The sequence below is a fragment of the Rousettus aegyptiacus genome, unplaced genomic scaffold (assembly GCF_014176215.1).
Source record: "Rousettus aegyptiacus isolate mRouAeg1 unplaced genomic scaffold, mRouAeg1.p scaffold_m13_p_2, whole genome shotgun sequence".
Lineage (NCBI taxonomy): Eukaryota > Metazoa > Chordata > Mammalia > Chiroptera > Pteropodidae > Rousettus > Rousettus aegyptiacus.
Genome location: NW_023416295.1, coordinates 66,876,301 through 66,891,489, shown reverse-complemented (window position 1 = coordinate 66,891,489; position 15,189 = coordinate 66,876,301). Strand labels below are relative to the sequence as shown.

The 15,189-nt window shown below is 32.6% G+C and overlaps 1 long non-coding RNA gene across 1 annotated transcript in view; it reads left to right on the top strand.

Moving 5' to 3' along the window:
• The window catches only part of LOC118613723, a 33,697-nt gene extending 26,477 nt beyond the window's left edge, over nucleotides 1–7,220 (top strand). The window contains exons 2-3 of the long non-coding RNA XR_004955752.1: nucleotides 1,261–1,329; nucleotides 7,094–7,220. This is a non-coding gene — a long non-coding RNA (uncharacterized LOC118613723). The remainder of the gene's footprint in view (nucleotides 1–1,260; nucleotides 1,330–7,093) is intronic.
• Nucleotides 7,221–15,189: the final 7,969 nt, after the last annotated feature.

The window sequence follows — 15,189 nt, the reverse complement described above, 5'->3', positions numbered from 1 at the left end:
AAATTATTATCCCCTATTCCAGGTGTTCCTTCCATATGAAGAAGACTCTCTACCCCTTCACTCGCTTGTCTCAGATGGAGGAACTTCACTTAAGGCATAAAACAGGCCATCTCAGGATAGGTTTATCCTTTTCTTCCCACAGGGAAAACCCATTATCTCTATCCTCCCAGTGTCTGCCTCTTCCTCACCCGCCTAGCCCAATCTGCTGATGGAAAAAAGAGGTGATGTTTATTGGGGACCTCCTTGAACTCTAACATGTAGGATGTGACTGATTTTGTATATTTTTAACCCTAATAAATTTTGGTTAACAGATCATTTTAATCAATGTTCCACAGCTACCCTAAATACCATATTTCGGGTTCTTTGTTGGGAATAAACCAACTTACAAAAAAGAAAGTTAAAAAGAAAAATGTCAGTGTGAAGACACTTCCAAGCACTAGTGTAAAGCAATTCTATGCAATTTCCACCTGAAACTAACTTTATTACTACATTGTCAGACATTATTATCATTGGGATTTGTATGCTGAAAGATTTCTCTTGTTATTAGTACACAAATGAGCTGGAAATGCCAGGTATTCTTCAGGATCCCTACAACTAGTTGTGCAAAGTACTATAGTTCCAGATCGTTTAATATGGGTCACATGAAAACAGTTGCATATTGTGAGTTATTGGTTTATGTAATATTAATCAGACTTATCTTTTATAATCCATGATTAAATAAGATAGACTCTGAACTTCTGAGAAGTGGGTATGGTATACGTTAATCCTATTCACTTTGGCATTCTTCACCTTCAGGCCTTCTCTCACTTGTAATTACTAGGGGTAAAGAGATAGACTGGCTGAAGGGCTGTTTCCAGCAGGAACACATGCCATAGAAATAATATTTGCTGGAGTTACTTCAGACCCAGGGCGTGGGCCTTGCCTTTGCCTAGTCAGGAACACTGTTTTATCAGTTTTTCCAAGGATGCTCAAACTCTAGAGGACTCATTAATGCTAAACAAGCTTACAGGAAACAGATTTTAAACCAGAATGCCAATTTATTCACTTACATGAAACAACACACTGCACTATGTAACAGAATACTTGCATCAGCTGGCAAATACATGCTCCTTCTCAGTAAAAAAAAAGTCTTCTTGGGAAATCAAAACAAGATCAGACAGTTTTTGTCATGAGTCAAGAGGCTAAACAAAGGGAATTAGATGATACTGGGGAATACTTTGCTCAATCAGTGGTATGCCGATGTATTCTTCTTCATTTCAGGTTTATACCTGCCAAGAAGTTAAGAGCAACATCACCAAATTTGTTACTCTCTTTCTGAATCATTTCACAGTAAGCATTGAAAAATTTTACTATTTACTTTTAAAAACAAAACAAAACAATATTCCTTATTACTTAAAAGAATCTGTGAGAACATTTGTTTATGATAGGTATTTCACACAATTAATTACTTTCTAGCTTGTCTTTCATTACTTATATTTCTGACTACTGTGTCCCCTCTTGGGTTTGGGGAAAGTTCTATAGGCTTTTTGCTAAATTTTTGGAGACCTTTAGAGTGGCCTTTTAGAGAGAGTTACCTTTCCAGATGGCAAATCTCATTTGTTTTGTGTTGAATGACGGTAGCTTCAATTCATAAAGTGACATTTAATGACCATATCTATACATCTTATAATTCTTTTCTATTTAAGAAGTGTAATATTAAAGTACAGACTACATAACTAAAATATTCTTTCTGTTGCTGTTTGATGTAGAGATATTACACATGAAACAAACAAACAAAAAACATTAAAAAAAAAAAAAAAGGGGAGAGGGAAGGGGACATACCTGAGGGGTACACTACTGCAAACACTCACCTATTGCAAAGATTGTCATATTCAATGATTCAGTATAGGATATGTTTATAAGGTTTCTACCTTTTGCCAGTGGCTTGGGAACATAAAGACAAATAAGATTCAGAATGCGATTCCATGCATATATTAAATGTAGTAAATATGGATCAGGATTTCTCAGGTTGAATCAAACACCATCTATCTATTATTCATTTCAGACAGTACCAGAAATTAATCAGTTTTTTTTTCTCCCTCACTGATGCTTTTTTCTTCATATTCTATCATTAAAGTCTTATCATTTTACAATTTACTTTGTATTGAATGCAAACCTTCCTCAAAGAATTCACCCTTCTGTCAGCCATGTGAAACCTGAAAGAAAGAAAATAAGTGAGAACCCTGACTCAACAAGACACTGGCTGGACAAACATTGAACTAAAATTCATGAAACTTCGGAGTTTACCCTGATCCTAGCTCTCTGCTATGTCACCATGGATAAGCCATTTATTCTGTGCAGATCTCATTCTTCTTATCTTATTAGCTGATTATGAACTCAGATGGTTATGGGTATTTGTTGGGCAGATAACCTAATAATTAAACTGAAAAGAAACTGAAAAGTTCTGGGAGATCTTGGCATTAAAGAAGAAAAGGCAAACTTAGACGCCTTACACGTTTTTATCTAGATGGCGTAGTTGCAGCTATCCATTTGACATCATATTAAGCAACGCTTTCTAAACTCATCAAAGTAGATTAGTATATTAAACATAATTTCTGAGGGAAATGATAGGTACTCTATATGCTTTATTACCTCGTCCAATATAACAAAGTAACATTATAACAGAGCTGGGAAAGCACCGGAGAATAAAAAGCCATAGAACTTTAGATCTCAAGATGGTTTAGAGATGAGGAATTATTTTGTCTTATTTTATAGAAAGGCCTTAATTTTAAGGCCTGTAGTAAATAAATAGCTAATTTAAGTCTCAGGTTGTTAATAGCCAGGCAAAGACCAATACCACAGACTCCTGGTTTTTGTTTGTTTGTTTGTTTGTTTGTTTGTTTGTTTTTAACACTCTACTCTTTTCTGTAACACACAGATGTTGAGAATTGTAGGGAATCTTAATATTAGCTAGTTCAACCCTTTGATTTTTTTTTTTAGATGAGAAAATCTATACTCAAAGGATTAGAGTTGTCAACCACACAGTTAGAAATAGCTCTAGCTCTAGCCCAAATCTCCAAACAAGCAACAGGTATTCATGTTTCCACATATTTTATGCATTTTTTACTTTATGTAACAACTGATGCAAAAAAACAAAAGCAATTGTCATTAAGTCTAAAGTGCCTGCACAACTACAATTTTAAATATTGTGCAAAGAGTAATATGATATAAACTCTCAGCCATGAAATATTGTGATAACCACTTCTAAAAATTTAAGACAACAAAAAGATTTAAAAGTGATCTTGCTTTTTTCTATTCAGAGTCTGTTTCTATCATTAAGAAATGATCTTTAGAAGAGAGCACACTTTCATCTCATGATAAACATGTTTGTTTCTCTATTTCTGTATATAGGCATATTATATCAGTCACACAGTGTGTTTGTTTCTTTTGGTTCAATATGCAAAAAGTTCTCCGAAGTGTCTCAGTTTTTAAAGGCAAATTAATCCTAGTATCATATGTAAACCACTGCTTTGTCAGGCTTCTTCCACTAGTGACTCTATTTTGACAAATGCACAGTTTGTTCACTAAATGCTACTAAAATTGTTTCATCAAATCTTGAATAGAAGCATGTAGGTCAGAATAGGAGACAATAGCTTCTGTTTGTCATCATGAAAGGCTGTGGTTATAATGGAGAGAATTATCAATATTCACAACATTTGTCACAAGAACATTTACTTTTGAGAGCCTACCCATATTTTTTCACAAGGATGTAACCAATGAGAATATAATAGAACAGGACAATGCTGAACTACCAGTAACTACTTTTTAAAGGTAATGTGGCTTCCAGGAGTCATCTACCTGTCAACATAAACCAGCTAACCAACCGGCCTCCTGAGGTATTCGGTATATTCACTTTACCTTTAGTTACTTAGAGACTATCTCAAAATGGAACATTTGCCTTTACTTGCGCATTTTCAGTCTTGAAATAGGAGTTAAATTGTTAATGCTTTACTTTCACTTCCTTAAATTTTTTTTTTAATCAAACTTTGCTTTTTCTCTCCTTGGGGAACAACAAATGGACAGCTTTCCTCTCTTGTACTCCTCCTTCCATTACCATCACAGGAGAATGCATCTGAGACTGTAATAATTCAGTGATGAAATACAAAATGTCGCAATGCCATCTCTCTTAAAGTGAACTGAGATTTTGTTATGCCATTTTAGGTGCACTAATAGCAACTCAAGTCCCAAGGAGTATCCTAATGTGAATTTAATGAGCTGATAGCATATAAATGACAGTACTGTGAGGGTGAAGGTGACATAACCTTTTTCTTTCTATTTGATGTTTGTCTTTGAAAAACTACAGATCTGTTCAAATGTACCACATTATTACTAACTGGCGCATCACTCACCAAAGGAGCTACTATTGTTTTTCATTTAAGAATATTTCTATCTTTTACTGAAACAAGTAGCAAGAACAATTTTTTATCATTAGGATAATAAAAATCTGAATAGTCTTTCTCTGAACAAACACAAATTATGTAGTGCTCTGGTGTCTATTTTGCCATAGGCTGATGGTCTCTAGTGACAAATATTTACTTATAGGCCCTGAATCCTTTGAATGTCACAGTCAGTGATACAACATCTCTAAATTGGACGTTAAAGATAGTCAAACTATTCATCCTTATTTGAGGCATTTTTTCAGTATGCAATTTTAAGTACTTTATAAAGATGGTATTTACAGAAGCTTTGTAAGTTATCATCAATTGATTCCACAATTTAGTTCAATCTTTCAGAATGGCTTATTGCCTGTGAAAATCCAGGTAACCAAATTAAATCGGAGTAGCATGGTTTACTCCTGGCACATATAAAAAACAGAATAAGGGGAAAAGGCGGATAAATTAAAAAAAAGAAAAAGAAAAAAGAAAAATGACTCAATATTTTTGATGGCGAACAGTAATAACAAATATAGAAATACTTTTTGAGAGTGTATGACTTTTCTACTGCATTTTCAGTGGGATTTATACCCTAGAATTACTAGTTATATATCAAGGATGCTGGAGCATTTGAGGATGGAATGTGGAAGTCAAGAATCAACTGAGTAACAATGAGATAGATGAGTATGGACCGGTGTGTTACTAGACTAAAAATCTTATACATTTCTTCCCTATTAAAAAGGGAATATACACCTCAACTATTTTATATGACTCTTTGAACTTTTTCATTGAAACTCTTAATTTACATATGGAGAACCTGGAACTAGAGGGATTAAATGCTTTTCTGAAGTCTCAAGACCAGTTTAAATAACAACTAAGCGAGATTAGAACCCTCATTTGCTAAATCCCAAATATGTAGTCATTTCACTTTCATGGCTACACCAAATCATGATAAAGACGGGAAACTGATGTAATTTTTTAAATTCATCAGCCGTTCATGTAGGTCTAAATAAGTAGCATGATCTCTGACCTGAATTGAAATTGTCATGCCTAACAATTAAGTTAAACAAAACAAAGTTAAACAAAATAAAGTTAAACAAAATGTCTCAAAACTCAAGAAGTCAATTTGCTTTCCAAAGAAAAATATACCTTGGTTTACAGTCTATGAATATAAAAATTAAGCAGCTTATGAATCTCAAAAGTTTGGATTTTGGCAAAGTTCAAAAATCTCTTGGTTGCCAGGTGACAAAGCAAAACATATCACATATGCTTAACAACCAACATGTACATATTTTGTCTTTCCAAGGTTTCTAGGGCTGGTCAGGCAAAATGATGCATTACTGCTGAAGGAGCTTCCAGCAGGGACAAATGTTTATCTGCTTCCAAAGCATTTTCTTAATCTATAACAAAAACAGCCCAATATTTCTCATTTTTAATGATTGAGTAAACATTATTGCTACCAAATAGATGCTATATTCCATGTTATATTTATATTGTCTCAGAGACAGTATTTGTTAAGTGAGAATCACTAGTTATGTTGTGGTTGAAAAGCATTAAATACATAAAAGGTATTTTCTCTCCTATGGACTACAAAAGCATTAAATTATTTGGCATATCTATTATTATTAAAATATCAAATTATTTTTGTAAGTTTTTAGAATTATTTTGAAGTCTGAGTATTATATTCATTATACACAAATTTAAATATATATTTGAGGCTTATAAAATCCTTTTGAGACAAAAGACCAGTCAAAACATTATTCTATTATATTTAATATCCGGCAAAAAAAGTAAAATGATATGTTACTCACAAATTCCAAAGAGAATATTAATATCACAATAAATCTATGCCTACTGAAGAGTGATAATAACTTCAATAATTTTACCTCATAAAAATTTCTTTTCAAGAGATTTATGCCTATAAAATTTTCATTTTGTTTATACACATTAATAATTTTCTGATTCTTACACGAAATGCAATCATTCCAATTATATTGTTCAATATATACTTTTTTACATATCAATATATTCAATTTCTCTAGCTTATTCCTTAATATAAATTTCAGCTATCTATATATTTACATATCATATCCATGTGTCATATAAATATATGACAAATTACTTTAATCCTCCCCATCGATGGACACTTGGGTTCTTCAAAAATTAGCAGTATTAAACATAATACTATAATAAAAATTATAAATATGTTTGTATTGTGGGGGCATTTTTATAGACTACATTTCCAGAAGTAGAAATGCTAAGTCAAAGGACATTTAATTTTTAGGATTTATTGTCAATATAGAGTGACAACAACCACATCAACTTCTGGATATTTTCAAATTTTACAATATATTTTTTAATTTTATAATTTAAAAAAGAAGCTTTTAAAAAATCAATCAATTTTATTACACACAATTGCTTTTTGTGTATTATTGCCTGTTTCTAATATTTTGTTAGTCAATTGCCTATTAATACTTTGTCAATTTAAATCTTTTTTCTTGTTGATATATAGGACCTCCTTATATGCAAAATTATAGGGCTCTGTCAATCTTATATGTAGCGAAATTTTAATAGTATATCTTTTGCTTTATAATTTTTCTTATGAGATAAAGACTTCTAAAATTTAGTCAAATGTATCAATTATTTATTTTATCATATTTATATTTTATTTATTATCTTAGACACACCCTAACAATTTTGAAGCAATGAGAGTTTCGACGTAAATTAAAATGATGACTATGCTATGTCAAGACCAGCATTTCGAGTGGCCAAGATGACTATGAAGTTTAAAATTTCTTTATATATTAATAACCTAAGGTATTATAAAAATAAATAAATTTTGTTTTGAAGAACCTGGTGGCAATTCACTCAGTAAGCCCTGTTGACATTATTGATCACAGGAGAGATTTCTATGAGTAACAAAGGCAGGCACTTATATTTTTAACCATATGTGTACTCTGGGCATTGTTGGTTTACTGGATCTATTGTTAAGCAAGTGGAAATCCTAGTTCTGACTTCGCTATTTGGCCTGAGGATAATCTTCTGTTGTTACCTGACATAGCTCAGGAGTCTATAGACTAAAGTCCTAGAAATACCTAGTTATAAAATTCTTCTGCCTTTGCACATCTGATAGAATCCCAGAGAATTTTTGAAGTAGTTCAGGACTCTGAAAAAGACAGAGAATAAAACTAAGTGATTCTCAATTCAAAAGGAGCCAGATTTTAAATTAAGATTAGAACCTGAGGTTGGAACAAGACACAAAACCCTAAAGAGCAAATTGTTTTCCTCTTTTAGCCTGGAAACAGAATGTTAAATTCATTGTATTGTCCCAATATAACAAAAACTAAAAGTGTTATCTCTCTCCCTTCATGTATTCAAAAATATGCATTAAATATTTATACTGTTCAAGGTATTGTGCTAGTCATTGTGTAAGATCCAAAAAAGAATGAGATGAATAAGGATTATTATTATTATTACTGTTATTTCAAGGAACTTTTTATACATATAAACACAGAAAAAAAAGCAGGAGTTAATAAAAAAGGAATACAGATAAAATGTTGATGGTTTTTTCAGGCCAAAGGGATTGTTTACGGAAAAGGTGACTTTCACAGCGTTATGAAGAATAAGAGGTGTTTAGACATGGAAATATATAAGAAGCAATAACCCAAGGAGAGAAAGTGTTTTGAGAAGAAAAATGGTACCTGCTCACAGTCAAACTCCTCTTTCGATTTCAGACAAAACATTTATTTATTTGCTTGTTTATTTGTTTGTTTATGAAGTTTTTTGCCATCAGAGTAGGCCCAACAGTGTAATCTCATGAGATTGCCTGCCCTGTGTACACTACCTCTTTATAAATAATCTTTCAACTCTTGGCTATAACAAGTACAAATTATTTGAGTAAATTTCTTAAATATGAACTAGAGATAAACTGGTTGACTAGTTTCTGTGATACCGGTAAATAGTTTGAACTTTTTCTTGTGTTAATAGATATTCTTAGTATGCAAATAAGAAGTCTGATAATAGGCTAAAAGACTTTAATTTTTTTCATATACACTTTTGCCATATATATATATTTTATTTTAGAAGCTTTATAATGTTTTTTTCTGATGCAAATGTTTTGAGAGGGTTTAGATTCAGATACGAGGAAGGAGAGAATCCAAGGCCTTTGATTTTCTGTTTGTAGCCCTGGATGAAAGCATGTCAGAAAATCAGCATTATTTTGCTTCCAGGTTTTAATAAGTCTGAGATAGCAGAATCCTCACCAATATAGCCTAAAACATAGGAAAAAATCAATCAAATACTTCAGTATATGTATCAAAAAGTACTGTGTGGAAAAAAAAAATGTCATTTTTATCTAATAGCTGCAAGTAGAGGCCCTTCCATGACTGTGACCTAGAGCATAAACACTCTTCTGAACTAGCAGGTTATGTGCAACATCAGTTTAACATTCATATAGTGTACAGATTGCATCTGAGAAAATGTGCATATCAGAAAATGTGAATCACTTGTCGACATAAGAGTCCCACATGTGTAATATGGATCAGTGACAGCAATGGAAGAGCTTGTTTCCTTTTTGCCTCCAACCCAGGCCTATCATTCTATATGATCCAATATCTCTGATCCTAATTTGAATGCTATTGTTAAAATGATTTGTTCAGATGAAACTTGATTGTTTCAGTGAAATAGTGGGGGACAATTTTGAGAATCTCTCTTGTCTGTTCAAGAGTATATGTGTGTGAAGCAGGAATATGATTTAGATGACTTTTCAATGAGTCTTCAAGCCCGATTATGCTGTCTTTCAAATATATAGAGATCAAGAGCTATATGGAAAGAAACTGCATGCCTTAGAATCACAATATGCCAAATTTTATTGGCATTAGCATGACTTTAAATACATTTTACCTTAAAAGGAGAAGGAGTAAGAGGAGTGCAAAAAGAACACAGCTCATGTAGTTTGTTCAAGAGGGAAACAGATTGGGAAACACTCAAGGAAACAAAGCTTGAGCCATAGAAGCAAATGGTCACTGCTGCAAAGCCCAATAAATTGAAGCTTTGTGTATATAAGTGGACAGAGTAGCTTTGGAAACCACACCTCTGTCAGTTTATACTCATGGACCTTGTCCTGCTGTTACCACTCAGATTGTAAGCTTTGATTTATGCAGCTTTTGGTATTTGAGGTTTTGTTTGGTTTTCGGATCCGGCCTTTTTGCCTTGCTTGCTTGCTTTTTTCTTTTATTGCAGCAACAACAGTTTGTCCTAAAACATACACTAGAATCTTTAATTATATGTACATACAGTGTTGTATTATAGAAGGTACATATTTAATATAATCTGAATAGTCTAAATCAATGTTGAGCAGAGCTTCTACGACTAAAATAATATGGAAATTTGTGTAACCTACAATTATAAAAAAACACAGTTACGGGAAAGAAACATTTTCTAATCTCTTCTGGGAACCCTACATAATTTATTTATTCATCTTACATTTGATTTACAACAAATGAAATAAATCGCCACCAAACTTCTCAAAATGCAATTATTTCCATAGGTCAAAGAGCTGAAATATATTCCATAAGAAGTTCAAGTTAGAAGGGACTTAGCTCTTCAGTGTTATCCAAGCCCTTTAGTGGACAAATTAATAAATTAATATCGGAGAGGTTGGTTAAGTTATTTGTTCAAGATCAGACAACTTAATACCTCAAGATCTGTTCTTACTTACTTACCTTCTACCCTGGCTCCTAATCCAGACTTTTTTCACTACAACATATGTGAAGCAGGAGGGTCCCAAAGTTCTAAATCTAATACTTTACTTATTTAAGAATGAGAAATTTAAACATCGGGGAGCTTACTTCAGTAACTAGTAGACTGACTTTCTGTAGGACAGAATAGCTTCTGTTTAATCCTGTATTACATATTACCAGGCCTCCTCTCAATAATCATTCATCTTCAACACTAAACAAAGCAAACAAACAGAGAGTAGTGAGAGAGGGAGAGAGAAAATTGTGATTTACCAATGATCTAAGTGCTTTTGAAGAGCATGGCGGAAAGAGTCTCTCTCCCTGTGACATTATGAAATTGGACCAGTGTTTGATCCAGGCTTTGGGACTTAATTAATAATTGTTACCATTAAAATTTTTTTCTAAATTTATTTTTATTTCAAATTTTATAATACGGAATCATCTAAATAAGAAAGCTTTTTTGTTTAGGTACTAGTTCCATAACTGCTATCTTTGCAAATGATGACCTGCTGGCCTAGTCAGCAGGATTTGGTCTTTAGTGCTATGTAGTTCAAATCTCAGCTGACTAATTTCCTGAACCTCAGTTTCTTCATCTCAAAATAGAGATTAATTCACAGCGATTTGTGAAGCTAAAATTAAATTATCTATATAAAAACAGTAAAAAGTAAAAACTCCACAACTATTTGCCTTTTCCTTTCCTCACAGCTATTTGATGGATTGGGATCTTTATAGGGATTTGCTAAGGAAAACAGTTTTGTTTGCAAAGACAATAAGTTTTCCTGTTACCTTTACATTCTTTATCTTCCAGAATGTGTTCACTTGTTCCAAAGTTGCATGACAAAGAAAGTATCATGGAGCTTCTGATAAAGATTGCTGCTCACGTCCATTCTGAAGCCATCTAATCCATAGAGCAAAAGCCCCTAGTGGTTCTTCTCAGGTTTTCCTTTTCCTATCTCTTCATGGAGAGGGCTATGCTGTGCCCATCCATTGTGTTGAAATTGATGTGAGGGAAAGAATTTTGCCTTTGCTTTTGTCATTAAAGACGTCATCTATCGCTTTCTAAGTCTCAGCAGATGCACTAACTTCATAACTTCGCTTTTAGGAGCATCAATTAGGTTTACATTAAGATTGTATAGTGAAGGTGTGAATAGTAACACAGATAACGAAGGTGGCAACAGTCATTAGGTCCTTTTGAACTCATGTTTTCAATGAGAAAAAAAAGCATAAGGAAAAATATTTCTGGAGAGAATGTAACTTCAAGTGAGATGTAGAAATTATCTATGTCTATTTCACCACAGAACTCTCCTTCAGATTCACTGGAATATAACCAGAAGGTATGATCATTCGGTAGTTACATTTTTAGTAAGAGGCTGATTAATTGCTTTGCCTGAACACTTAAAGTTCTGCTTAAAAATACAGTTACAGTCACCACTGACAAGTTCTGCTTAACCTGGAGGGAAAAATAAGATCTTTTTCTCTTTCCTTCATAAAAGATAAAACAGAAAGCTCAAGAAATCAATGAGAAATGGAAAGCATTTACAAAATAAAATCTAATTGGAAGATAAATGTGATTCTGAGAAACAGTAGAGTAATTGAAAAGTACTTGTTAAAGTAAGCAGGCTGCTGCAGAACGGACAAGTAAATATGAACCTCTTCAGTATAAATCTTAACCAGAGACAATCATTTTTTGCCTTTCTGAGGAGAGCAGAAAACGTTATTGTCTCTGGGAAATGACAGGTATACAGGTTAACGTCTGGTAACATAACTGGTTTCACGGGTTCCTCTCCTCTATCCAGCTTTCTTGACATCTTTTTCCTATCTGGTCTTCAGTGAGCTGGGTTCTCCTTTCCTATTTCCTGGACAAGTGATCTGAAGGCATTTGAAAGTGTATCTGTCTCAGGTTATGTTATATCTGGTGATAAATTGCAGTTGGGATATATGTATAGGATGTATTGCATTATTAAATAGCTGAGAAGACTTATACAATGATTTCTAGATTACAAAGATTTTATGTTTAAAACTAACTCAGTGTTACCATAGTTTCCTCTTGTTACAGGTTCTCGACCCATCCAGTCTGCTCCAGCACCTCTACACTTTTAGTGAAATCAGACAATCCACCATTCTTTTTAAATTCTGTATTAATTTATTTTTTAACCTCTTTTGGCATTTAAATAATGCACTGAACTTGTGGTACATGGCTTGTATCATATCTTCCGATCTTTCTATGAATAAAATCCCCTAATCCTTATCATGTCCTTTGCCCCTTTGCTTAAAGGGCTTATTCTAAGTATACTCCGTATTTCCCCTTCATTCCACTTTAGCCAAACAAGCCTACTTGCTCTTCCAGAAATATGCCAAGTTGACCCACTTAGGGCCCACAGTGCTTGCTTTGCCCTATGCCTCGAAACTTCCCCAACGGTGTATTTTTCAGGTCTATCCTTACACATTATCTCTAAATGGCTTTCTCATACCACCTTATCTAAAATAGCACCTCTGCCACTTAACTACAATGGATTCACACTACTATATTTTTCTTTTTGATTCCTATCAATCTGACATTATGTTTGTTATATTTTTGGACATATATTTAATATTTACTCTCTCCATTACAAGGACACGAACTCCATGCAAGTAGAGATCTTGACAGTTTTCTTTATGTCTGTGTTTCTAGTATTTGCAGTAGTGCTTGGAATATGGGGATTCAAGAAATATGTTGAATGAAAGAATGAATGTATATTGAACTTTAAACTTTTTGAGAGCAGTGAATAACAGCATATGTAAATAAATTGTCTTATACACAATTGGTGCTTAATATAACTTTATAAACGAAAGAATATATAAATAAATTCATAAAACAGTTATTTGATTAGCTAGAAAACCTTATTCTTAATCAACAACTTAGTGTATTATAGAGATTTTCTAAGTGTTAACAACATGTGAGAAACAAGAGAATATAATTGTTGAGGTTTCTGGATTACAATTAATTAAATTCTTACCTTCTATATGATCATGTCTTTAGAGCAGTGGTCAATGAATAGTCACATAACAGCCTGAAGGAGGACCAATAATGTCCAAGTTAGAAGGGATGTCATGTTGCTTTGTGAACATTGGAATCTATACTAAGCCATCTGGTATGATTGGGCTTTCTCAATCTTTTGGGGGAAAAGTTATTTAAATCTGATTTAATCTTACTTTGAAAAATTTCATGCTATTTTTCACAGTAAAATAAGTGATGTCATTCCATAATAATAAGACGTTTGTATGTTCCAATATATTGTAAACATTTTAGAATTAAAGGAGCCTTTAAACATGGAGCATTTGCTATAGTTCGTTGTAGTGCATATATATTACTAATGGGAGTTTATCTTGATTGAAAAATAATAGATATATTTAGACTTTTCCCTTGAAATTTTGTACTAAACTAATCTTTAATGATAGTTTGCTCTTTATTCTACAAAACAATGAATACTTAGTTAAAGACAAAAAAAAACTTTGGGGGATACATTTTACATTACAAAAGCCTTTTGATGCTTGATTCTGGAATCAATAGTTGTCTAAGAAAACAGAAATCCAATCTTAAATGCTGAGATTCAGTTTAAAGCTTATAGCTTACTACCTTAAATTGGTTTTAAACTCACTGTTATTACTGTGAGTGATTTTATGAGGCTATTATTTTGTAGCAGCTCATAAGGTGTTTATATTACTAGTATGCACTATACTTGATCTTTGGCTCATTCAGAATATACCTCTGGTAGATTATCCACAAATTGCATATTCATAGTTATCATTGTGCCATTTAGACATGATGGATTTCTCTTTCTTATCCATTTAAAATTATGAAGCAGTGTTTATAGGCTCTGGAAGTTCTGAATGAAGAAAAGCATTCCATTAGCTGTAATCAAAATGATACTTTTTGTCAGGTATTACTATTTGTCACTGACCTCATCTTTTTACGCCAATTCATTGTATGGTCTGAATTTAAACTCAAGCATCATGCTTGCTATTTGCAAATACTGTACAGAGCTTCTCCCCTTGAATTTGCATAGCAAGCTAAAACAAAATAAAAAAAAAACTAATAAAAATTCAAGAACCAAGATAGTGGGTGTGTATGTGTGTGCAGGTGGGAATGTGCACATCTGAGTGTATATACTTAAGGCCTAAAGTTAACCATAACACCCCAGACATGTAAATCAAGGAGCAAACTATTTGCATAATAAACCAATATTTAGGTTAAAAAAAAAAAGCATGCTAGTATTTTCATTTGTCCTTTTTCACATCTGACCTCTTAAGAGTAGTACTAGAGCACAGTTTGTTCAAACAATATGTTTTATGATTTATTGTTTATAAATTCTGTTGAAATATTTATTTTGCACTTTTGTAGACTATAGTTTTTTCCTGTGAATTCGGGTTCCCCTAAAATGACTTTTCCTTTTTTGTGAGGCAGAGTTAGCTGATAGATTCATAATGTACCTTTTAAATTCACTCTCTCTCCTCTCTTATTTCTACCTCTTAATTTTTAGAATATCAGAAACCAAAATTATATACATTTTAAGTTTATATAATTGTAAAGTTTAAATGTGTATAGATATTATATTTTATACATTTTCTTTTTAAGGATTTAAAAAATTTCTGAAAGATTGAAAAAATTCTTTAGTGCCACACAAATAGTTATTGGTAAATATCGAACTAAGGAACTGGAAGGATGTTTGAGGTTGAACATAATATATTATCCATGTTATTGAACTGCTTTATTAGATATAGAATTTTTTTTAACAAGAACAATAATACGATACTGATTTTTGTAGCTTTTTTATACATATTTCTAAAATGTATGCCTAGTAAACCCTAAGGGCCAATCCTCAAACTACATATACATCATTTTTAACTATGGTTAGAGATCCAAATATGAATATGGGACAATAATAAGACCCACAGTAGATGTAATAAAGAAATCTAATAGAATTAGTCTTAGCTATTCTGTCTTTTGTAATAACTTGAGATACCAATTATTTTTGCCTCACATCAAGTTGCTGCAATTC